The 25,672-nt window shown below is 36.0% G+C and overlaps 2 protein-coding genes across 7 annotated transcripts in view; both read right to left on the reverse strand.

Moving 5' to 3' along the window:
* The window catches only part of atp10d (ATPase phospholipid transporting 10D), a 221,173-nt gene that overhangs the window by 99,809 nt on the left and 95,692 nt on the right, over nt 1–25,672 (reverse strand). Inside the window, exon 1 of one of the 6 annotated variants that reach the window (XM_051928349.1) lies at nt 19,517–19,761. The exons of 3 other annotated variants lie outside the window; for them this stretch is intronic. The gene's annotated coding sequence lies outside the window, so the exon portion shown is untranslated. Of the gene's footprint in view, nt 1–12,791; nt 12,949–13,526; nt 13,879–19,516; nt 19,762–25,672 lie in introns of those variants that run through there. 2 more of the 6 variants (XM_051928351.1, XM_051928350.1) reach the window with 2 other exon arrangements.
* LOC127528001 (zinc finger BED domain-containing protein 5-like) overlaps nt 1–25,672 on the reverse strand; it is a 32,025-nt gene that overhangs the window by 2,567 nt on the left and 3,786 nt on the right. The gene's annotated exons all lie outside the window — the stretch shown is intronic.

The following is a 25,672-nucleotide window of genomic DNA, read 5'->3' on the forward strand; positions in this document are numbered from 1 at the left end:
AGGTGGAAACGTGTGTACACAACAAAAATCCAGATGCATAAATCTGTGCATACACCAAGTTTCACACACTTCCCCTTTACAAATCCCAATGAATGAAATATAAACACACATGTATGTGCCTACAGCCCCACCCCAACTCCTCTCAGAATATTTTAATATGTAAATCAATATAAATATCACCTTCCGTTCAATGTGTGGTTAAAAAACAATGGAAAAAGGCATGTGAAAAAAAGAAGAATTTCAGTGAATGTGAAGTGGAGGCAAGGAAAAACGTGCAATTTTGGTTTATGCCGTGTTTTAAGAAACAAAGGCGTGGCACAAACACTCAAAAGTTCAAAAGGTCACACAGTGCCAAAAAGAAAAAAGAAGTGGTCAGATATCACACTCAACATGAAAAGGTGAGTAACAGCCCCCAGTATGATTATTCTGTTTCAGATAATATTACAAAATCTGACCCCCATGTGAAGGTCAGGTGGTGATGATGCTACTGTGCAGAGTATGTCTTCGGGAACCACTGGGAGGCCATCTGGCTGTGTGCTGATGGATGCTGTTCTGGAGTCACATAATGCAATAGTGGATGCTGTAAGAGATGTAGCCAATGAACTAAGTAATACAAGGGCTGTACTATGTGATATTGACTACAAATTAAATTAATTGGTTAAAAAATAAATGCTGCATCTGATTACCTGTTTTTACATTTTTCTAATTACATTCAAATGAAATTGTAACACTGTCCGATCTGGCTGATCATTTAGTTGGTCAGGATCAGGTTCATCATAGTACATCTCTTCAGGTTCAAGCCTACACAATGCAACACACTTTCTGTGCACTATAGAGCAGCACATTAATAGAGTGGGAATGCTTTCTATTTACATAAGCAAATTCATTCTCTGAAGGTGACTTTACAGTGTAGTGATGGCACCGAGCACCACAACGGACAGATTCTCTGCTCTTTACTTTGAGGTGACTCACAATCCTTGAAAGACTGCTTGCCTTTTGCCACACTAGTTGGATAAAGAACCTGCAACTGTGCAAAGCTGCCATTTTTATAGGTTTTCCAGCAATATATGATGTAATGTCATCTCATTCTTTTAGTGATTCATCCCTAGCTGATGTAACTTGTCCAGCTTCATTGCAATAGCAATGTGCATGCAGCTGATCAGTCCAGAAAAAGGCAATGTGGACTGATATAATATTTTGTAATTTTTCTGTGTTTATTAGACTGTCTGACTGTGCATTGTTACAGAAATCCCATGAGGCCTCCATCTTTGAAAAAAGCAAACCTATAACTGACACAGACTATATCCTCAAGAGAATTTTGTTTTGCTGCAATCTCTATAAAGTAGTCAGAAAATATATTAATACACATTAGGAAGGCTAGTTTTAATGAAAACTTGTCCACTAATGTTTCCACAGGATTATAGCTTGCACCAAAAACTACCGGTATATGGAAAATTTACATGATTCATTAATTACAAGGCACACAAAAAAAAATTGTACTCTAAAAAAGAATATTAATTATATTAAACCAATCGAATCCAATTCTCCAGCAAGTCTAACCTAAAAACCACAGAAATGCTTGAGGCCACGTTTTGTGTAACATACTGTAAATTTTAATATTATTTAGCTGATGCAGACAAGTCAAGTTTATTCTTGTGGCGCTGAACTGGTGGTCAGATGATGAATGTGAGAAAAATCTTGAAAAATAAATTCAATATAAAGTTATTTTAGTATTATAATTTATCATCAATGTTATAATCAATACAGCTTCTCTTGCAAACAGATAAACTGCAAAAAAATACATTATGTCCAATCCATGTGCGATACATCTATAGGTCTGTTGATTATTTACACAGTAACAAGGCAGACTTGCAGACAATGTTTGAGATTTTATAAATATCAGTCAGACCGCTAGTTTAACTTTCAAACAGAGAACACTGTCTGGAAAAAAGATGTTTTTTACTACTCTATCTTTACAGTTTTTTGAAACTTAAATTTATAGGAGGAATTCTGATTGTACTGTGAAAAAATAAAAAAGTAATAAACAGATTTACTCAAGTCTCTGATTTTTTTTTTTCTCCTTTTATCAATTCTGCCGTTTTAAAAATCCACTTTGGCTCTGGGACTAATTCAAGTGTCTTTTAAAGGGGAAAGTGGGAATGCATTTGGGAGTGGAACGGAACCCGAGGCAGGCATGAAAATATGCACATATGTATTAACTTGCATTGACTTTGCTTTTGTTGAAATCCAATTACTGAACCTACTGTCTTCACTAAATTAGATTTAACAAGCATATACCTTTTAATATGCATTATAGATGCCAGGGAGTGAAAAAACTTAACACCAGAGGTCAATATGATTATCTGGTTATGTGCTATGGATTCTCAAATACATGAACAATCTTTCAAACTTTTAAGTTTATACTGGATAATTATGATCTTGCTTGTATCAATGATATATTAATTTTTCTAAGGATTTTGAAACTCATCTTGGACATGTTTTGGTGGGTTTTTTGTTACATCAAAGCAAGAATCACTTTGACAAAAAGCAGACATTAAAAGTTTCATAAAAAGTCATCTCACTTTTTATACATTGTGACTTTTACCGTGGATGAAATCAAGGTAAAAGTCATTAAAGAAGGAACATGATTACATTAAACCAACACAAATGTTTATATGTGTTACAAATTACTATAGGAAGTTTATAAGGGATTCTAGCACTCTGGTAGCACCAATTACTGCATTAACTAAAATCTTGTTCGGATGTTTGTTGGACTATGAAGACTCAGACTTCATTCAATGTGCTTAACAAAAGCATCTATTTCAGCACCAATTCTTCAACACTCTGACATTTTTTGGCATTTATTATATAAGTTAAGTCGGATTCAGCGGGTTGGAAAATGGATGGATGGATATAAGTTAAGTGTGGGAATGGAGTAATATTACCCCAGCTCTTTCCTGACACTGCTAAAATACATCCATGTGGTTATTATTCCAAGAAACATGCTCCTAATAAGCAAAATTATGATGAAGGAAATACCGAGTTACTGGCTATAAAACCACATCTTGATTAATGGAAGAACTGATTTGATGAGACTGAGAGGTTCTTTTGGCAAAAGTAGGTTTATAGTTGTTCATATGGAAAAAGACATGCAGGTTATGATTACAACCATAGCTTTATTAACTTTAAGAATACAAATAATAAAATAATTAATAAATCAATAATAATACAAGAATAAACTCTGTGAACCTACTTTTGACCCACTCCTATATAATAAAAATGGAATGTATTTAAAACCAGCTAAAAAGGTTGAACACAAGACAGGCTATATGAGTATTTTTCTTCAATCTTTGTAACTTTTATCTTGTATTATGATGGAGATAATAAATAATGATAGCTTACCTCCATCTTTGAAAAAAGCAAACCTATAACTGACACAGACTATATCCTCAAGAGAATTTTTTTTTGCTGCAATCTCTATAAAGTAGTCAGAAAACATATTAATACATATTAGGAAGGCTAGTTTTAATGAAAACTTGTCCACTAATGTTTCCACAGGATTCTAGCTTGCACCAAAAACTACCGGTATATGGAAAATTTACATGATTCATTAATTACAATCGAATCCAATTCTCCAGCAAGTCTAACCTAAAAACCACAGAAATGCTTGAGGCCACGTTTTGTGTAACATACTGTAAAAGTAAATAGGTTATTTTTTATTAATTTTAATTATAGGCAAACAACAATCCATATAATCAATTCAAACTTAACAGGAACAAAATTCAACCCCCACCGAAAAGAAAGACAGTACAGCCAGCCAAGAAAGCAAATCTTTAAAGCAGCAAGGAAGGAATAGTTTCCTCCCCCCCCCCCCCCCCCCCCCCCCCCCCCCCCGATATAGAGGCTTATTCTAAAATGTTATTGATTAGATCCTGCCATATTTTTAAAAAGTTTTGAACAGATCCTCTGAATGAGGATTTGATTTTTTCCAATTTCAGACAGTATAGAACATCAGTTACTCACGGAGTAAAACGTGCTGGGTTGGAATTCTTCCAGTTGAGCAAGATAAGGCTATTTACTAGCAGTGAGGTAAAGGCAATTATGATTTGTTTGTCACTCTCCACTTTAAGCCCTTCTGGGAGTACTGCAAACACAGCTGTTGGTGGGTTAGGAGTGATTGTGACACCAAGGCTATCCAATAAGCATTCAAAGATTTTAACGATATTAATTTGGTGCATGCCCAAAACATTTGGCCCAGTGAGGCTGGAGTTAAAAAGCAACGTTCACAGATTGAATCTTGCCCTGTAAACATTTTGGATAGTTTTAACAGAGATAAATGCACTTTATAGAAGATTTTAAATTCAGTAATTGAGTGTTTTGCGCATATGGAGCTAGAGTGTATTCTCTGCATGGCTGCCTTCCACTTCTTTTCTGAAATGTATAGTGAAAGACTCTTTCCCCATTGTGCCCTGGGGCCTTTGAAAGGAAGGGACTTTAAAATGTTTTTATAAATTGTACAAATGCTATCTGAGTCTTAAAGACTCAGCAATATTTTGTCTGGAATAAAAATTGGCGGAAGGACAGGAAAACTGGGCAGGTTCAGGTTAGCAAAGTTTCTAGCTTGAAAGTAGTGGAAAAATTGTGTTGATAAGAAGTTAAATTTGAAGTTTAACTGCTCATATGATGTTCATCGATAAGGTTTCTGCAAGTCTCTAAATGTTTTAATCCCAGACATTTTCCAAGCAATACAGTAAATACTGTGCAAGTTTGAGAGGGTGGAATAGAGTGGTTGTCATATAGAGGTGTGACAGATAAATCCTAATCTGACTTAAAGTGTTTCCTAACCACATATTGTTTATTAGTTTAAGGCATCTGATTGTAATTAACCTGTAACAATATAATGGTCCACGGAATGGCCAAACTAGTCCAAATACCATAGCTGCTTTAGTGTTGTTACTCTCATTGCACCTTCTTCTTCTTTCAGCTGCTCCTATTAGGGGTTGCCACAGCGGATCATCTTTTTCCATATTACTCTCATGCACCACTCAGAGTATTTATATCACTGTATCTGAGTGTGGAATCACAGCTCTACAGCAGCTGATCAGAAAGAGAATTATCGGTATACAGCATCAAGTACATGCTGCCTATTTGAACTGCTCTCATACGGCAAACACTTCAGAACCTTTCCTGTACTGACCTCGCAGTTCAGAAACAGTTTCATCCCAAGAACTATAAACGAAATCAGTCCATCAAGTGCTCCTTGTAGAACTGTTTGTACTTATAAGTACAATTACCTCACTGTAAACTTGCGATCCATTTATAATATTGCACAACCTGTGCCACTTTATAAAGTGCGTATTTACATATGATGACAATATCATTTTTAAGATGAAATGCAGTAAAAATATGTTTATTACATTATGCAGATAAAATGTTAACATCACTTAAATAATCTATATTTTTAACAATTAAACATGTGAGGACACGGTGTTGTAGTGCTAGCGACGAGCTGGTACCCAGTTCATGGATTGTTCCTGCCTCATGCTGTATACTTGCTGAGGCTGGCGCAACACTGGAAGGATAGATGGACAGAATAATTAAACATGTACTACAAAGAAATTTCAATGTTCCTTAAATGTTTTGAAGAATCAGAGTTCTAAGCTTACAGATGGCTTAACTTCTATTACTGAGCTGATTGTGTGGCAATTGGGTACATGGAGAAAGAAAAAGGAAGGACAGGAATTGGGAGTTTGAAAGAGACAGTACTGCTGCAATAAATTATTTCATCGAAGGTCACGCACGGCACAGCAAGCATCTTGTGTGAGGCAGGAACAATCTATGGATGGGGCGCCAGTTCATCACTGTCACTGCGCCACCATGTTACCATGTTTAATACATTCTTTAATTGATATATGAATACTGGAATGCTATCAAGTATACGTCTCAGTATTAAAATTATTCAGAGAACTGTAATATCACGAATGTAATGGATTCTGTGTCCTGTCGGAGGAAGAGAAAGCCCATTTAAGAAGCACATAGTGATTCACACACACAGAAGAACACATAGAATACAAAGCATTTAACATGCTACTTTAGATACAATGTGATTTGAGAAACTAGTAAATTAAACGATTTTAAGATGAAGTTTATGATGTTCTACTTTAATGATAAAATAAACTATTTAAAAAAAGTGGAAATTTCGAGATTAAAGTTGACATTTCACGCTTTTCTCCCTCGTGTCCCTATTTTTTTTTCTTTTCTCTGTACCCTAATAAGCTTTCATATCACACTCAGATGGTGGGCTTCGACTCGCCTTTTCACGATGACTTTGATATCCGACAACTTCTTTTTTATTATTTCGGGTGCTGTGCGACTTTGTGAACTTGAGCTTTTCAGTTTCTCTGACAATTTATGTCACTCGATCAACCTCCTTTTGTTGTTTATACCACTGTTTAAACCAACAAATAGTATGTTTTTCCTTGCCTCCACTTGGCATTTGCTGAAATTCTTCTATTTTCCCCTGTGCTTTTGACATTGCCTTTTCACAGAACGCTGAGCTTAAGGGCTATTTATATTGATTTGCATATTCAAAGAGGCGTAAGTCTGGGTGAAGTTTTGGAGGGGCAGCAGGCACATGCATGTGCGTTACTTTTCACGCTGACCGGGATTTATGGAGCAGAAAAACATGAAAGTTGGCGTTCACACAGATTTATGCACCTGGATTTTTTTGCCCGTACGCACATTTCCGCTTTTGTACGTACGCCATGTTTTAGTGTGAATTCTACGCATGGCATTATGCATGAGGCCCAAGGTCTTTATGGCCTGTATATTTGCTGCCCAGTAACAAAATTGAAAGTTAGGTAGTGCCAGGCCCCATTCTGCTTTAAGTCGCACTTTGGACGAGTGGATGTTTAGAATTCACACAAAAAAAAAAGTTTTGATTGAATCTAACTTCTTAAAAAGAAAAAGAGAATAAAAGGCTTTGGAAGGATGTTCATCTTAACAGTGTTGATTGATTGTACCTGCTAATGTGAGATGGAGGATGAACCATCTGTTCACATCTTGAAAACGAGCTTTATATTTACTTGTGATATATACCCCTAGATATTTAAACTGATCTATTAAGATAAATGATAAGGTTTCCAGTCTGATACTGTGTACTAGAGAGGAGTTCACTGGAAAAAGCACACTTTCATTCAAATTAATTTTGAGTCCAGATATCTCCTGAAAATTTGATACTGCTTTTAGGACTGCTGGCACAGAATTTTGTGGGTCAGATATATACAGTACTATATCATCTGCATATAATATTTTCTGTTCAAGTCCTTCTCTGAAAACCCCCTTTATCTCTGATGCATTTTGAAAGTAAACAGCCAATGGCTCAATGGATATTGCAAAGATCAACGGTGATAGGGGCCAACCTTGTCGAGTACCAAGTTCTCATTTGAAGTAGTCCTAAATAATGGTATTAATACAAATCGAAGGTTCTAGACTAGTAGTAGTTTGATCTACTGTATACACATATGTTTGGGTTGAACCCAAATTTGTGCAATATGGTGAATAGATAGTCCTGTTCAACCATATCAAATGCTTTTCTGCATCCAAATATAGTAAGATCTCTGGGAGGTTAGATTTAATGGGTGAATATATTATATTAAACAAAAGTGAAAGATTAGGAGCTAAGTGACTGCCTTTAATAAATCCGGTTTGGTCCTGACATATTACAGAAGGAAGCACTTTCTTAATCCTTCCAGCTAGAAATTTGGAGAGTATCCTAATGTCATTATTCAGGAGTAAGATTGGTCTGTATGATGTACATTGTAGTAAGTTCTTATTTTTCTTAGGAAAGATGGAAAATAATGCTTGGCGAAAAGTTTGAGGTAGAGTTTTGTGATCTTTAGCTTCTGTAAACATTGCTAATAATAGTGGAGATATCTTGTTTTAATTTTTTTTTTTTTTTTTTTTATAAAATTCCATCGGGTTGCCATCAGGGACAGCTACTTTCCCACTTTGAAGTGGGTTTATAGTGTCCGGTGATTCTGTGTGTGTCAGAGATGTATCCAATTCCACAGCACTAAAAGTATCTAGCTGTGGTATCTGTAAAGTCAAAGAATTCATTAGACTGTGTCTTACCTTCTTTAGACAGAGTAGAATATAAGGACTTATAGTACTCTGTAAATGTGTGGGTTATATTTTTATGGTCTATGATTTTATCTGTCTGTGTTGGTAATTGCTATTATTGCATTGCGTACTTCCAGCTTATGGATTTGTTGAGTAAAATTTTATTGGCCTTCTCTCCATGTTCATAATAATGATGTAACAATTTAAAGATGAGCTGTTCCATTTCTTTAGTAGTCAAGAGGTTAAATTCTGAATGCAAAACCTGTCTTTTCCTATAAGGTACCTCATTTGGTGACATGGCACCTTCTTGGTTTCCAATTTATTTTTGTGAGAAAGATATAAAATAATCTGTCCGCTTAAAAATGTCTTCAGAGTTTCCCCAGAGTATTCCTACAGAGAGCTCTGGGTGTGCATTTGTCTCCAGAAAATAATCAATTTGCTTGGATATGAATCCTGTACAGAGATCATCAGCTAATAACAGGGGGTTAAGACGCCAGTTACAAGATGAGTGTGTAGGTCATAGCAAACTAAGCTCCATGATTAGAGGAGCGTGGTTGGAGATAACAGTGTATTTACAATATCTGATAATGGCCAAAAAATTACTGTCTTATGAAGAAATAATCAAACCTTGAGTAACAATGATGAACTTGTGAGAAGAAGGAATACGCGCTAAGGTTTTGTTACATTATCATAGAAGCCATGTGTAGCCTAATTAGAGATGTACTTACTATCTGCAGGAACTATCTGTGGGTGTCTTCAAACACTCAATACATGTAAACAGGGAGGAAAAATATGCATTATATGAATGAGAGACTTCTAGCATAGAAATTAATATTGTCTGAATATTCAGTGACATAACATCTTAGCTAAGAAATGGAGATTTACTGGAGAAAACCTTTTAAGTTTTAGCTATTTTTAGGAGCTCACAAGGGAGGTAAGCTGCTCCTCATCTGCATCTTCAGCTGATGTAATTTCTCATGATAGCTGTGCCTAAATTTTTTCTCAATTGACAAATCAAGGCAGACAATCGGATCAAGACCATAAAGAGTACCATCCTTGCCTTGTGAAAAGTTTAGTCAAGTAAAGGTACTTGATCCAAGAAATAAATAGTATAGTATCCTCACACTTCTCTATTTAAAAAAAAAAAACCCACACACAAAAACTCAAATAAATGTGACACTTAAAAAAATACCCCTTCAGAAGTGCGCGACTCTATAATATGACTGAAGAAAAAGCAGAGCTGAGCACAATTTGTATAGCCTGTACTGCACTTTAAAAACACACTAATTTTTCTCCCTCAGCTAGGCTTTTTTTTTTTTTTTTGCTCCTAGTGATAAAACATAATGCATCTGGGTATCTCTTTCATACAGTAAAGATGAAAACGCTGTGTCTATAGGTGCTTCACAAATTAAACAACTGGAAGGTCTAGTGCACTAATTTTGTAATGGGCCCTAGTCACACTAGAAGTGAGACCATATTTTCTTTGAAGTTATTTATTGTAATTTGTTTTGCTTTGTTTTCCCTTCAGCACATGGAAAAAACAAGAATAGTGTTTACAAACAAAGCTTTTCATTACTAATGATAGTTAAGTACTCAACACATTAATTAAGGGTAATTAAATTTAATAATGTATAATTTGTATTCACATTCAGACTTTATATCCAGGCAATGACAAGTTATTTCACTAGTATGTATGTTCAGAATTGTATCAATAGGTCTCTTTTCTGAAAGAATTTGTATGTGTAGTGCATAGAGCACAGTGTTAATTACAGAAACCTCTTCTGCAAGTAACTGGGCTCAAAAGCATAATCAAAATGGAGCACAACTGCAATTCAAGTCCCATCAATGACAATGGTCCAATTTGGAATCCAAAATAAACCTAACCATTATTTTTAGATGCAAGAGGAGACTATGATATCTACAAAAAAACATGGGCACAAATTAAAAATTTGCAAATTCCACAGACATAAAATTATGTCCTGCTTAAAGTGACAGAGAGAGGAAGAGAGAGAAAAGCAGTGAATTAAATAGTGAGCTCATTTAAAAAGTAAGCCTACTTAAAAAAAACACACAATTTCATCAGCTGCAACTCTGTCAGAGAGCTGACATTTTCTTAAGTTCTGATATCTTAGAAGGGTGTAGAAAGTCTAATAATCAGCATGCATGCCCCTTTTTCAATGAGATAATTACTTTACATTAAATATGAAAGTTATAAGACAATCTAAAGATTATGCCTAAAAAAATAAAAAACCAAAACACAGAGAAATCAATGAGTGTGTCCCTATGGGAAAGTACTTCACATTATTCTGTCATCAGATAAGGTGTACCTCTCTTGCAATAATGCATCCCTAACATAAGTGGCCATTGAATGTGGGTGGCTCAGTTCTATTTCGCAAGCCAATTTATCCAGAATGCATACCGAAAACTCAAGATCTAATAAAACAAAGAACTGTTTTATTCTACTGTTCACCTAGCAAAATACACACTTCTAATATCAATTGCTGCAGTATAGCAACTGTTAATCCACAATAAATGTTGGTGTTATGGTGAACAGGCAAGAAGCTTGGAAAGAAGGAAGATGGGGTGTTTCATCTCCTGTTTAGCAATGTGCCTGCTAGTACTTGGTAATGCCCAGGTGAAGGTGAAGTGTCAAGGTCTTTTCATATAGAATTCAGACTGGAAACACAAAGGAGTGTTTCATTAACAGACACACAGTATGCCTTATATGTGCACATTTCACAACAGTGAAATATGTCGTTTAACCTTTGCAATGTGCACAATAGCTACATTAAAGTTCAAATTATTTGTTTTACTAGCTTGTTGACTTTGTAATGCTTAAATTAATTCTGTTTTGGTTGAAACACTGGCATGCACACATCTTACAAAGAAAAAATTAGGAACTCAGGGCTGCCACACCATTATATGTTTAAGCCATGACTTTTTAATTGAAAGCACACTTACTGCTATAATATTGGTTACAGTGTTTTTTGAACTAAACCAGTAAACAGGTAAGGAGTTTTACATCATCCTAAAATATATGTAACAAACAAGCATACAGTTAAAAAGCAAAAAAAACAAAATTATATAACTGACTAAAAAGGTATGAGTGTATCTTCACTGATAGACCTCCTGCAAAAGTAGTGGCATACAGATTAAAAATAAATCTAATTCCATAAATTATTTTATGTTTGAACACTGTAAATACTCAGAACAGCAGCACAAAGTAATAATGAATACATCCAAAATACAGACCATCTGGATTTCCATTTACCAGAACTAACCAGAAATACTACAATGATTAAGAAAGAAATCACTTTCAAGTTCACAAAAATATTAAAACTCCTCACATAGTAATATCTGGTCTTGTTAAATACTTATCAGTAAAAATGTAAAATGAAACTGACACAGAGACAGGAAAAGGCATATACTTCGAGAAGTAAAAACAACCTAACTTCTTCCTTTTTTTTTTTTTAATCATGGTAAAGGACCCACTTAGGATGATACGCTTCAAGTAAACTTTGAAAAAACAATGCAACATTTTCACAGATCAATTTTGAATCCTGACAGAATACCCCAAAATTCAGTGACAGGTTTTGCTTACTGTTCTAGGATTTAATGAATTTTATTAAATATATCTGTAAAACATATATACATTTAAAACATATTTGTTTATTTTATGAGGGCGACACGGTGGCGCAGTGGTAGCACTGCTGCCTCGCAGTTAGGAGACCTAGGTTCACTTCCCGGGTCCTCCCTGCGTGGAGTTTGCATGTTCTCCCCGTGTCTGCGTGGGTTTCCTCCCTCAGTCCAAAGACATGCTGGTTAGGTGGATTGGCGATTCTAAATTGTCCCTAGTGTGTGCTTGGTGTGTGGGTGTGTTTGTGTGTGCTCTGCGGTGGGTTGGCACCTTGCCCAGGATTGGTTCCTGCCTTGTGCCCTGTGTTGGCTCGGATTGGCTCCAGCAGACCCCCGTGACCCTGTGTTCGGATTCAGCGGGTTGGAAAATGGATGGATGGATATTTTATTTTCAAACTCAGGTATATACGACAGACAGTGTGGTTGTAATGGTTAAGGCTTTGGACTTTAAACCCCGCTATTGACATTGTGTAACCATGAACAAGTCACTTGACCTGCCTATGCTCCAATTGGAAAACCAAAAGAAACGTAACCAATTGTATCACAAATGTTATAAGCAGCACTGAATAAAGTCATCAGCCAAATAAGTAAATGTACATATTTTTCTCAAACTCATTTGTTCTTGTTCACAAATAGTGCTAATGTCTATTCCTGCAGTACTTGAGGTTGGGCAGGATAAACCTCTGTTAGTCCATCTCATAAAGTAGGACAGTTTCATTTGAACATCTGTATTGTGAGGGTGGATACATACTAAATAAACAGTGACACAGGGAGAACCAGCAAACTTGGTGAGACATGGTGAGATCAGACAGACAGACAGATCAGGCTGGTAAGCACAACTATGTGAAAACTGCATTGATCCATAGTGATGAGGAAGGAGGTGAGCCAGAAGGTAAAGTGCTTGATTTACCAGTCGATCTACATCCTACCCTTACCTATAAATCATTAGCTTTGCTAATGACTGAAAGGACAAGACTGTGGTTAAAAGTGGGAAAAATTAGCCTTCTCCACAGGATGTTTACTGTCTCCCTTACAGGTTGGGTGAGAAGCACAGACATCTGGGAGAGGTTTGGAGTAAACCGTTGACCTTCCACATTGAGAAGAGCCAATTGAGATGGTTCAGACATCTGATATGGATACCTCCCAGACACTGCACTGCAGAGGTTTTACAGGCATGACCAGCTGGGAGAAGACCCCCAGGAAGGCCCAGGGTCTGCTGAGAGAGAGAGAAAGAGGTTGGGAGCATGCGCTGATAGCACATTGCTGCACCCACCACACAATGGACCAACTGGATTGGGACCCGAGTGCAGGAGGTGAACAGTGTGAGGTTTTTTACAGTGGCTGGAGTACCAACCCTGCCTCCAACCCCTATGTTTTCCCTGCAAATAGGATTAAAATAAATGAATGAATGTTATTACATAATTGTCAGTGAATCTTTTAAGACACAACGGTACAAAATATTTTAATACAGCTAATGACAACTTTTTATATGTTTGTCCTTTTTCACAACCTCTTGATAGCATTTATGAGAATTCATAACCTAGCCCAAATTCAAATGACACAAGGCATGACAGTATTCTGCCTATTGTGACAAATTATTGTATGCCTTACATAACCACATCACAGTGGCACTCATACAAGCTAATTTAGAACTACCAATCAAACCGACAAAAAAAAAGCATGTGAGAGGAAATTAATATGCTAAATGGAACTTTGCATTAAAAAAATATTCCATCCAGAAAAAGTTTTTTTTTTTATATGTTACTTACCCCATGTAGATTGTAGTGATGGCCGAGAACATTTTTCAATGTCATATTTTCATGCAGAATAAGTGAAAAACATACGTATAGTAATCCCTCACCTATCGCGGGGGTTACCTTCCAGAGCCCCCCGCGATAGGTGAAAATCCGCGAAGTAGCGACCTATATTTATTTTATTATTTATACATATTTTAAGGCTTTATAAACCCTTCCCACACTCTTATAAACCTTTCTCACTCTCTTGTTAACCTTTCCCACGCTCTTATAAACACTTCCTATGCTCTTAAACACTTTCTACATTCTTAAACACCTCAGACCAACACTGCACACTGCCTGCACGCAGCGATCAGACGTCAATGTGTCTGCACTCGCTTTGTAAAGGGGGGCAGCTGAACTCACGCTGAGCAGAAATGGACTTTGTGCTGCTTCTGCCAAAATGCCTGCTTGTCGCTCTGCGCGAGGAGTGTGGGTGTGTGTGTGTGTGAGAGCTGAACGCACCTTCGCTCAAACCCCCCCCCCTCCCCGGAAGCGCAGTAGGCTACTGCCACTTCGCATTGTCAAGGGGGTGGGGAGCTGAATGAACGCTAAGGAGAAGTGGACTTTGTGCTGGCTTTGTGCTGCTTGTCGCTCTGCGTGTCAATAATTTAAAAGCCTGTACAATCAGGCTTTTAGGTGTACATCACCTATTTTCCTGTCTCACTGTCTTGTCTTGCGTGAAGTTAAAATGTTTTATAATAGTGAGATGTTTCTCATATCCTTAGCCCGACATCCACATATCATATGTGTTAACAAAGTGTGTTTTATAAGTTTACATGTGTTTAAAGCATGTGGGATGGGAATTTTAAGGCTTAAACTATAAAAATGTTTATTTATATGGTCTTTCTATATCGCGGATTTTCTCCTGTTGCTGATGGGTCTGGAACATAACTTCCGCGATAGGAGGGCAATCACTTGTATTTAAAAACCCGCGAAGTCGTGAATCCGCGAAAAGTGAACCACGAAGTAGCGAGGGATTACTGTATATGATACAATAGAATCTATTCTATACAAAGGCAAAAAAACTGAAACATTCCAAGGAAAAAGTAAAAACAGAAAAAAAAAATCACGTTAGTCATGTTGCAAAATCCTAATGAAGCATCCATTTTTACTAAAATAGGATTAATGGTTACTTCCTGGAAAGGCAACATTAATAGTAAACAGGAAAGATACTTTTCCCATAAACCATGTTCTTTTACACTGAAGACGAGACTCTTGACCAATGAATGCAAGTGATTTTCTCTCATTCCACATGATAACATTAGATTGAAAATTTTTCTTGATCATCACTGCAAAGTACATGAGGTATATGACATATAAAAACAAAAAAAAAATTTGAGTGTAGTATTTTTAATGGTGGAAACACTGGCAATCTACATAGAGAAGGCCTTCAGACAGAAACCAAAAGAATGTCTAAGTTCTCTGTGACACCAAAAATTGTCACAATATTTTTGTGTTAAACATTTTGATTTCAAAATTAATGAATTAATTAACAAATGAATGAATTAGTGACAGTGTGCATCTAAAAAGGAACAAAAGTTAAATGTCATTCCCTATGCTGAAAAGAAATAACAAGTATGTTAGAGACACTACATTTCAACTGTGTACCCTTTATCAACACAGGAACAACCTTTAGCCCCACCCCACCCCCAAATTGCTTATGTGGTACATTCCAGTTGCTATGGAAATGAGGAGATTAAGAGCAGGTCTACAGATAGTAAAAGTCTGAATGAAACCAGCGTGTTTTAGTGAATGCTTTAGTGATAATTCCCACACAATGAACAGTACAATCACCACCAAGGCACTGCCCTGTAATGTCACCTATTGAACTGCTCATGTTCACGCAAAATGAGAATTTTAAAACACCAGCAGAACTGAAATTAAATTTATTACATCTCTGTAATGTATGTTGTTACATACCCAAGCATGGCCAGGCCACCATATTCTATCAGTGCATTTTTGTCAATTTTCATTTTTTGAGTGATCATGGCAACTGCGTGAGGGTTTTTAATTTTCACAAAATATGGCAATGAATCAAAAGACTGCCAAGTAGTAAGTGTCAATATGTGTTTGATGTCTTGCACAGAGACATAGCATGGGATGCTAAGGCACAATTCAGTGCAGCTATATGCTGTCAAATTAGTCTGATTTGGCTTTGAATGAATACAGACCACAAGTAATTTACACTACAGTCCTATTCAGGTAAAATGCTACCAGCAGCATTTGCTCAGAATCAGTTTCTGCAAGACTGTTAAACTTTACCAACAGTTTCTTTAATTGTGTTGTTTCTTAATGAGAAACCATTCACTATTCAAACAACTTATTTAAGAATTCACTGTCTACTCATTTTTTAAACCATCTTATGTTCAAATAAAACCTGAGTGATTGTATTCTTGAACAATATAATTCTGGGAAAAAAAGATTTTGTGTCTTAAAGAAATGAAAAGTGGCTAATTGCAGTACTTTAGGGTCAGGTTTCACTCCAAGCTGTTCCTACTATTCAGCTCCCAAAATACTGATTGACCTTTATTAAATGCATTTTCATAAAAAAACAGAAACATGATACATCCCATATCATAACAAAATGAAACTCTGCATTAGCCAAAGATACAGAAAAATTACAATTTATAAAAAAAAAAAAGAAAAAAAAAAAATCAGACAATGTAGATGAATTATTAAAGAGATGATGATGATCTGGTTCCACCACTAAGCTTGTTAGTTCATCTGTGTGTACAAATTACAGAATTATATTGTATTGATCATGTTATGTGCCCCGTACTAGCTCTTAGTATATTTAAACTGAGCCTGTTCAACAAATACCAAGCACTTGCTTAAAGTTATGGAAAGTTGTTTGGTAAAAAGTATAAAAACAGTAAACCATCGAGAGAGCATTGCTGATTAATTTGTATTTGTTTTTAAATCTCTTAATGGGTGTGCCCCTCTTTATTTGTCGGAACTGCTGCACCCTTACGTACCATCTCGCTCCCTCAGGTCAGCAGACCAGATGCTTTTACGCGTTCCCAGGGCACGATGCAAACTCCGAGGTGAGCGAGCTTTTTCAGTTGCAGCCCCAAAACTCTGGAACGATTTGCCATTGCATGTTAGGCAGGCTCCTTCGCTAGCTGCCTTTAAATCCTTTTTAAAACACATTTTTACTCTCTGGCTTTTAACCCTGTATAATATGGTGGCTATTTGTATACTTTTTATACTTTCTATTAAGAATGTCTTCAGCTCTTATGTGTTTATGTGTTGTTTTCCTTTGTACAGCACTTTGGTCAGCCTTGAGGTTGTTTTTAAAGTGCTTTATAAAGAAATAAATAAATAATCTATTGATTCAAGTAGATGCAATTACAGAGAAATAAATATGAAAGGTACTAAATGATACATACTTATGTTAAAACCAAGGTGAAAATGCAGTCTTAACAAAAACAATACAGAACAGACAGAACAGTGGGACAGACATACCGATATCCAGCTTTATTTCTGGCATAATTGATAATATTTTTAATGACTCATGCAGTGCAGACAGCATTTCATTACTTAATGATCTTCATTTCCACAAAAAACATTTTCTTGATAAAACATAAATAACGTTAATTCCTCATTATTTCTACTGCAGAAGTTTAACTTTATCTGAAAATAAAAGACAACTTCCATCACTTATTTTTACATTTATATTTCTCATATGGTATACTTAACATGCTCTGTACTGTAAAGGTCATAATAGGACAGCTTTACACCCTTCTGGGGATGGCCTTGTCTCCAAGTGCTTCAAGACTACTTAACATTAGTGGGTGCTAAACTGAAAGCCATATACTGTAATTTCTGAGATGCTACATAAAACCACTATATAGTCCCAACTAGGTCCATCCCATTCAATTATCTCTTTAACAGTTGTTCAAGGTATACACAGTAGTTTTTTCCTTACCACAACTCTTGGCAAAAGAAAATTTTAAAAGCATCCATCACTAGCACATTCTCAGATAAGTTTGCTGGTTGGCTGAACCATGCCTTTAATTGGGACATGCACTGTGTGAGCATTAAAAACACAGATTAAGGGGGTTAGTTTGCTAGACATTTAAATGAAGCTCTACAGAAACACACTGTTAATTGGATTTTTTCTGTTTTCGTCTGCAGGATCAATCAGCTATATGTTTTTTTACTGTGATAACTAAATTAGGATAAAGTTATCTACTTATTTGCAGCTGTTTATTCATATAAGTCTATGATAACATGAGCAGTCCATATTTAAATAGGTATACACTGATTTCTCATTATTCCTGATCAGTAACTCAAAAGAAGAAAAAATACCACATTTTAATTTAATTTGAATTGTGCCCAGTCCAGTGCAGAAACACATCATACATTCATTAGGAAACCTGGCACACCCTCATATCTATTGAACACAACAGTACAAACTATTATTTTAACTGGCACATTAAACAATCACATCACATTGGGCCACTATTATTTTCACAAATCTTTGACAAAAGAGGACTTGTGCTTTGTTTTTCTTTTTTAAATAAGACAAAACATAAACAGCTATAACATGAAGAATGACTGAATTGACTGGCAACTATCCTCACTGAAAATGAACTAGTGGAGAGATTAAATTGTGAGAATTTAATAGGACAGTTTTCATATGTGTATGAGCATACATACACATGTACATACATGAGAAAAGAATAAAATGTTAAATATAATCTGTTGGTGTTCCCTAGAATGAGCCTTTACCTTTTCTGCAAATGATACTTATATTTAATGACTCGTGAGTGCTGATATAATTACCTTACTTAATGACCAAAAAAATTGCTTTTCTTGATAAATACTAAATGCTGATAATTTCCATTTATGTCTACCGATGAAGGTTTAACCATATTTGAATATATCAACTTAAACGTATCAATTTCTCTCTCTTTTTTACTTAATTGACATATTGACATGTGACATGTGTACATAATAGGGGGACTTCCGCATCCTATCAGGGATGGCCCTGTCCCAGATGTTTCAAAGATCCCTAAAATGGTATTCACCATGCTAGAAAGCATACAATGAATGATCAGAGAAGTAGGAACTGGCTAAGGTAAATAAATATTTGACAGACCAAACCTTAAATGTGAAGGGCCGGGGAGTGGGGTCCACTTGTCTCAGCTAAAACAATCCAGGAACCTAGAGTTTAATCCTAAACACGACCAGAACGAGTATTCTGCACTCTCCTAAACCGATACAACAAAAATGTAACAGTTAAAATGTTATTTAACGTACAGCGTCAATCTATAACAAACATGGTAAAGGAGACGAAATCCAGTTTTTGAACAACAAAAAGCTTGCTTTCGCATTCAAATGTTTTCGGCCATACAACAGGCTTTTGGTTAAAACCGGTTTCTCTAGGTCGTTTCTCACTTTTAACCATGACAAACGAAAGCAGGCTGTAGTGTCTATTTCCCAAAGCTAAACACCCAGCAGAGACGCGGAATCTCCGGACTTGCATCTCAACAGTAGTCAGGGAAAAAAAAGAAATTTAGGTGACAACAATAAAAAAACCCACAAAAATCGTCAATCCAATGCCGCTTTGTTTAAATCGTAAACGTCCCACAACAGCACTAAAGTTAAAATATAAACAGTAGCTAAGCCCCAAATCAAAACACGTCCTTTTAAAACTGTATTTTATTCTAAAGCAATCCCCAACATCCCCTGACGAGCTCCTCACTTGCCACATCTCGCCTGGGAACCTCAGCCCGAAATCTCTCCGTTTGATCATAACCTCGCCTTGAACGGAAGCCAAAAAAACAGTGCTTGCAAAAATAAATGCAATAACATGACACGTATTCTCTTCCTTGGAACCCTACTTGCAATTCTTTACTTATTTTATTTTTGCTAAACGTATAAAAGCACTTTCACCTTTTCTTTATATATACATACATATTTAAATATTTAACTGTGAACTAGTCTGTTTTAGTTACCTTCCTGACATTCTCGAGAAATGTGTTGCCAAACTCCTTCCGTGGGTTTCAGGCCCTTCTGTTAAAGTTTGTTCTTTTTATCTTCACAAGAGACACCCAAAAAAAATAATTCGGCAGGTTTTTCCTCAGACCTGTGCCTCTATGCTGACACCCTGGCGAGAAACGTGACAGCACTGCTCAAGCTTTCTGCTTTCTTCTCAGCTTCAGGCTGCTCAATCGAGCGCCGTCCACCGCTACTCAAGAACTACTGCGGAAAATGCAGTCACCGTACGGCTTATTGTTTGCCGTCTCTAAAGCCACTGTTGTCTCGACCGCGACGCAAATCTCAAGAGCACTCAACATTTACAAATGAAAACAGTCTACCGATCAATGCTTGTTATAGCGCTTTACATATGCGGTGCTCCCATATTGCGCCTTATACACCTTTTTCAACATGGCATACATCCAACATTATTATGTTGTAACCTAATTAAAGTACAACATTCTAAATAATAAACTTTCATTTTATATAACGACTGTCAAAAGTAGTATTTTTTATGCATTTATCAGCTTAGATTTTTATAGTGCCTTTAATAAGAAGAAAGGGCATTCATCCATCCATTTTCTAACTGGTTTGTTCAGGTCAGCAGTAGCTGGCCCTTTCCAGCAGCACTGGGTTAAATGTGGGAACCAGTTCCAGATAGGTGCCAATCCTATTCATACTGGCCTGATTTAGAGTTGTTATTTTATTAAAATGCATTGTGCATACATCCATCCATTTCATAAACCAGCCTTATCCTGCAGGGATGAGCTGGCGCCTATCCTAGCAAGCATAGGGTGCAAGGCAGGAACAATCCCTGGACAGGATGCCAGTCCAAAACAGGGTGAAAACATACACACACAACCACACATACCTTAGAGCCGGTTTAGTATTACCAGTCCCCCTGCATGTCTTTGGTCTGTGGGAGGAAACTGGAGCACTCAAAGGATTGAAATTAAAAGCTTCTGATCAATCAGCAGGTTGCAAAGTGATGCATGGGTAGCACTGTTACCTTACAGATCTGGAGTCCTGCGTTTGGAACCTGTGCCCAACTGCTGTCCATGTATAATTCACTATGTATCAGCATATGGGTTTTCCTTTTTGGTTTTCCTATTACATACCCAAAGAATTCTAAACTGGCTCCATTTGACTGTGTGAGTGGGTCCCACAATGAACTGGCACCTTGTCCAGGGATATTTCCTGCCTTGCACGCAGTACTGCTGACAGAGGATCTACTGTATATTGTAGGATTTGAAATACATTGAATGTGCATAAAGCTTTACAAATATACTTGCTAATCTTAGTGAGAAATACCAGATTTCATAGTGCTGTGAAATAACTTTTAAGAAATACATTTTTAATAGGTAGTGGAATGATTGCCACGTTGCCAAATAACAGTTCCAGTGTTCTTAGTACTGGGTACTTATTGGTTGTGCGAAACTCGACTGCTTGCTTTTTCTGAGGCATTCTTTCCCATGGTGCTTTATGTCTCATTCATAACACTTGCATGCTAGAGTGTTTAGCAACCATAGGAGTGATTGCCTTGTGCCAAATGCTACAATGGCAGACACCAACCCTCCACAATTTTAAACTTTATAATTACAATACAAAATGGATGGATACATAGATTTGTGGTGATTGAAAATTGTTTTATATTCTGTGTACAGACATCTTCTTATAGATTGTTCAGTATCATATAGTGCTGTTTATACAACTGTTAGAAAATAATTTGTATTAAAAATCAAACTAATTTAAAATGCATTGCAAGTAGTTAGCAAATAGAAAGCCCTCTTATTAGTCTTTATTTAATGTAGCACCCTTTACAACACAGTCAAAATCCATATCCAATAGCAGGTTTTATTAAAAGCAACTTTGTGTATTATAGATGTGTAATTAATTAAAATTAATTTCACAAATGCAAACCTTTGAAAGGCAAGTCATGTTATGCAGTAGGGCAGTTTAAGTAATGCATGTCTGTACAGCTCAGACTCAATTTAAAGATGATCAAAGAGTTTTAATTCTGCAAAGCAGTTTTGTGGCTAACTTTATCAGAATTTGGTTTACTAAGAAATTTGTATTATTAACCAAAATTAACTGAACATTGTGACTCTAACCTTAATTTCTTTTTAATTATTTTTTTTTAATTACACTTTAGAGCTGTCATGGACTGACCCATCCAGACACACGGCAGGGTGGTAGATTTTACAAGAAGCCTTTGAAGATGAAAACCCATATTTACTTTTCAGCCCAGACCAGAAATGGCATGAATCCCTGATAGCAACTCATTTTTACTGTATTTGATGTAAGAAGGTGGCAAAGGTGTCATACCCAGAGTTTCATGTGAAGTTTTAAGAAATGTAAGACACCTTTAAGCATAAGTGAATTGTGTAGGTGGTGTATAGGGGGCCTACAGATGGAGGGTAATTTTCATTGATCAGAAAAATCTTTACAGTGTGATTATTTATATTTGCTCCTTGGATACACACATTTGTACATGCGTGCGTAGCTGCAGAGACCTTTCAGCACAAGACTCAGATGGCCTCCACTTTAAAAGACAGGAGGGATATGTAAAGTATGCTGTGATGGTCTACTTAACAAAGATTAGAACAGGTAGCCAGGGAAGTTTCTTTGTTCCCACATTTTTTAAATTGTTTCCATCAACTTCTTTGAATCCCAAATTTTCCTGCAGCAACATCTTGTAGTGAAAAGGAAAAGAGATACAAGTTGTGGCCTTCATCAGTGTGCATTATGGTGTCATTTAAGGGTAAACCATGGTATGTAAAATTTAAAAGAAAGCAATCAATTAAGCCAATTAAATAAAAATTCAGTTGTGGTTGGGTACTGGACAACATAAGTCATAAGTAAATGAATCAAAACATAAGTATAAACTCATTTTCAATTTTTTGCCTGTTCTTTGCTGATATCATTCTGTTGCAGTTTTGTGTGTTTTGTTTTCCTTGGGTGCCTCCATTTTTTGTATTTGATTAGAGTAACAACCTGTTGCTTATTGGTTGAACATGTAAGTTAAGAAATTCACTGTAGTACTCCTGTTTCTGAAGTAATTCCACCTGCTCAGTTCTGCCTACATTTCTTCAATTACGAAACCTTTAGTGTAAATAGTTCATGTGAATTCATCTTCAAAACATTATTATTTATGATTTGTGTTCCCTTTGGCAAATTTTATGGGGTTTGCTCATGGCTTTATTCAGATGCTGAAGCGATTGCTCACCTTGATCCTATATTGGAATATGTATGTTCAGAAGATGGGTTGATAGGTGAATGAAAGATTAAGTATTGTGGTGTACCTTTTTGAATTTAAGGTGCAATGTAAAATTGGCTGGTCTTCAGTTTGCCTTTAAATGCTGAACTGAAAGAGGTTCACTAACTGATATTAAGAGAATGTGTTTATATTAATGGATACATTTAAATGTACATTTAAAATACATTTAAGTAATTCCTCTACAGAAGGGTTCAATAACAATAACTTGTTATTAATGTTGCTACACTTACAAGCATTCCAGTGGGTGTGTCATTTTGACAGGACAGTAATTCATCACAGGGCACACTCACACATACACACATATAGGACCAGTTTAGGATTGCTAGCTAACCTCACATGTATGTCTTTGGGATTTGCAGTACTCAACGGAAAGCCTACAGGGAAAATGTGCAAACTCTGCACAGACAATATGTGGGGTGGGATATAAATCCAAAGCTTCTGAGCTGTGAGAAAGCAGTGCTGCTCAAGGTTTTATTGCATGTTCTGTGCTGTATATACATAGCATGAATATAAGGTACATAAAATAAATTACCAAGTAATGTAATAGATCTGCGGTGGGTTGGCACCCTGCCCAGGATTGGTTCCCTGCCTTGTGCCCTGTGTTGGCTGGGATTGGCTCCAGCAGACCCCCGTGACCCTGTGTTCGGATTCAGCGGGTTGGAAAATGGATGGATGGATGGATGGATGTAATAGATAAGAACTCTTTGGGGACATTGAAATTGTAACTTGAGAGCATTTTGGAAAAATAGATGAACATAGATTAAGAAACATGCCACCATTGGCACCCTGGAAATATGGCAGGAAAATGGTTATCACTTAGAAAAAAAAGATAAGTAAGTAAAGGACCATGTAGACTTAAAATAACGTATTAGTTCTGATCCAGAATATTACATTGCATTGTAGATAGATCCATGTTATAATTAATTTTTGAAGTTTAATTTAACATCCGCTACTACAATTAAAAGTATCTTGCTATTTCTTGCTGTGTTTCAGACATTCATTTGCACCAAAACTTACTGTTGCTTTCTGCAGACTTGATTTGTGTTTTCACTGTCTGTAATAAGCATTATGCAACTCTTGACTATGCTATTATACTTTCTAAGACATTCCAGACACCCATCTCATGTTTGTATACCACTTTCAGGAACAGATTATTTATTTTTTTGTTTGGATTGGTTCAATTGACATCAGACAGTATACTTGTATGTCCAATGAGAAGAAGCCACTTTTTACTTTTTAAAAAAGGAACATCATGACAGTTTCCCTCTAGTGGAGCTAGTGGCATCAACATTTTTATCTTCACCTTTAAATGGAACTCTTAAAGATTGATTTATACTTTATGTGAAGGCAAAGTTTTAAACAGACTTATATAAGCAAAAAATGTGGACCAACCCTTTATTAATCAACTTCACTTTTAAATGTTTTTTTCCTCTACTACCTGTTTTCAGTGTAATTGTTGACCTGTACTGTTTGAGCTATTTCCTTCAGATTAAAAAGTAAATTCAAGTGAGTAATTTGCTATTGAAACTGTAAAATTTAATCAGTGAATTGCCATCTTTTTCTATGAATTACTAAAGTTGCCATGATAAGTTATGGATATTTTGCAGCATATAAAGATAGGCATATTCTATGTGAATTTTATTTTTCTTTGATAATGTACTTTACCTTAACTTATACTTCATACACATGTTATAAATGTTTTTGAGAGCACAGAAAAGAGTTTGCATTGATTTCCAAAATAGTAAATGAGATCTCTGCTCATGCAAAATTGATAAATGCTCAAGTTTCAGTGGGCACTTGTGTATTTATTATCAAGATACATGGAAATAGTTTACAGCATGTTTATGCTGGATTAAAAATGTAGTTTGGCTTTAATAGAACAGTTATGCAAATGACAAGGAACAATACATTGAGTACTAGATATGGTTCTGCATTACAAACATTAAAGGTGGAAGTCCTATAAAATATTCTAAAAACAAAAAAAAAAATTCCCACACTGAATAGGAGCACCCACACTGCAACATAACTTGCATATAAAAGAAGATGTGTCCTCAGTGTCAGTAACTGCTGTGTTGACTGTAGGAACTGTGCAAAGTTATTCTTTTTTTATCATTTGCTTAATACTTTCTTTCACTGCTCTTTGAAGAATTTTGACTGAAAACAATTAATTTAAGTCTGGCTTAACTGTTATAATACAAGTTGCAAGTTTGATAGCCATTTGATGTACATAGGTACACCATTTGTATGCTATTAAGCAGAAGCAAAAAAGTTTCCTATATATTTGTATTACGATTAAGTAAATGGCACTGATAATGCCAAGATTTTAAATATGAGTATACATAAAAAAGTGGGGCAATATAAACTGATAAAGGACTGCTTGAGCACATTCGACTGTTTTTGCTACTAATCGTTTGAGACTACTTGTTTTCAGAACAAAACCTTGATAAGCAGGTTTTCAGCAGGTTACTCTACTACAGTGCATTGTAATGCAGAAGCTGGCAGAGCGGGTATTCCTATGATGTTACCACATTCTGTACAGATCAGGGACATTTTGAAAAAGTGATTCCACTTTTTTAAACTGGAAATGCTGACAGTGAATATGTCATTATTGTTGCAGCTGGATATTAAAATGAACATTTGTGCAATAAAAATTGAAATTGCATGGAATATATCATAGTCCTGGACTACATAAGTCATCTTGTGGTAGACCATCTGGACACACTGCATTTTGCCTATTGTACAAAGATTGAAGTGGAAAATGCAATTATCTATCTGCTGCACAAGACTTATTCTCACCTGGACAAATCTAGCAGCACTGTGAGGATGATGTTTTTTGATTTGTCCAATGCCTTCAATA

Source organism: Erpetoichthys calabaricus, chromosome 5, assembly GCF_900747795.2.
Source record: "Erpetoichthys calabaricus chromosome 5, fErpCal1.3, whole genome shotgun sequence".
In the NCBI taxonomy this organism is placed as follows: Eukaryota; Metazoa; Chordata; class Cladistia; order Polypteriformes; family Polypteridae; genus Erpetoichthys; species Erpetoichthys calabaricus.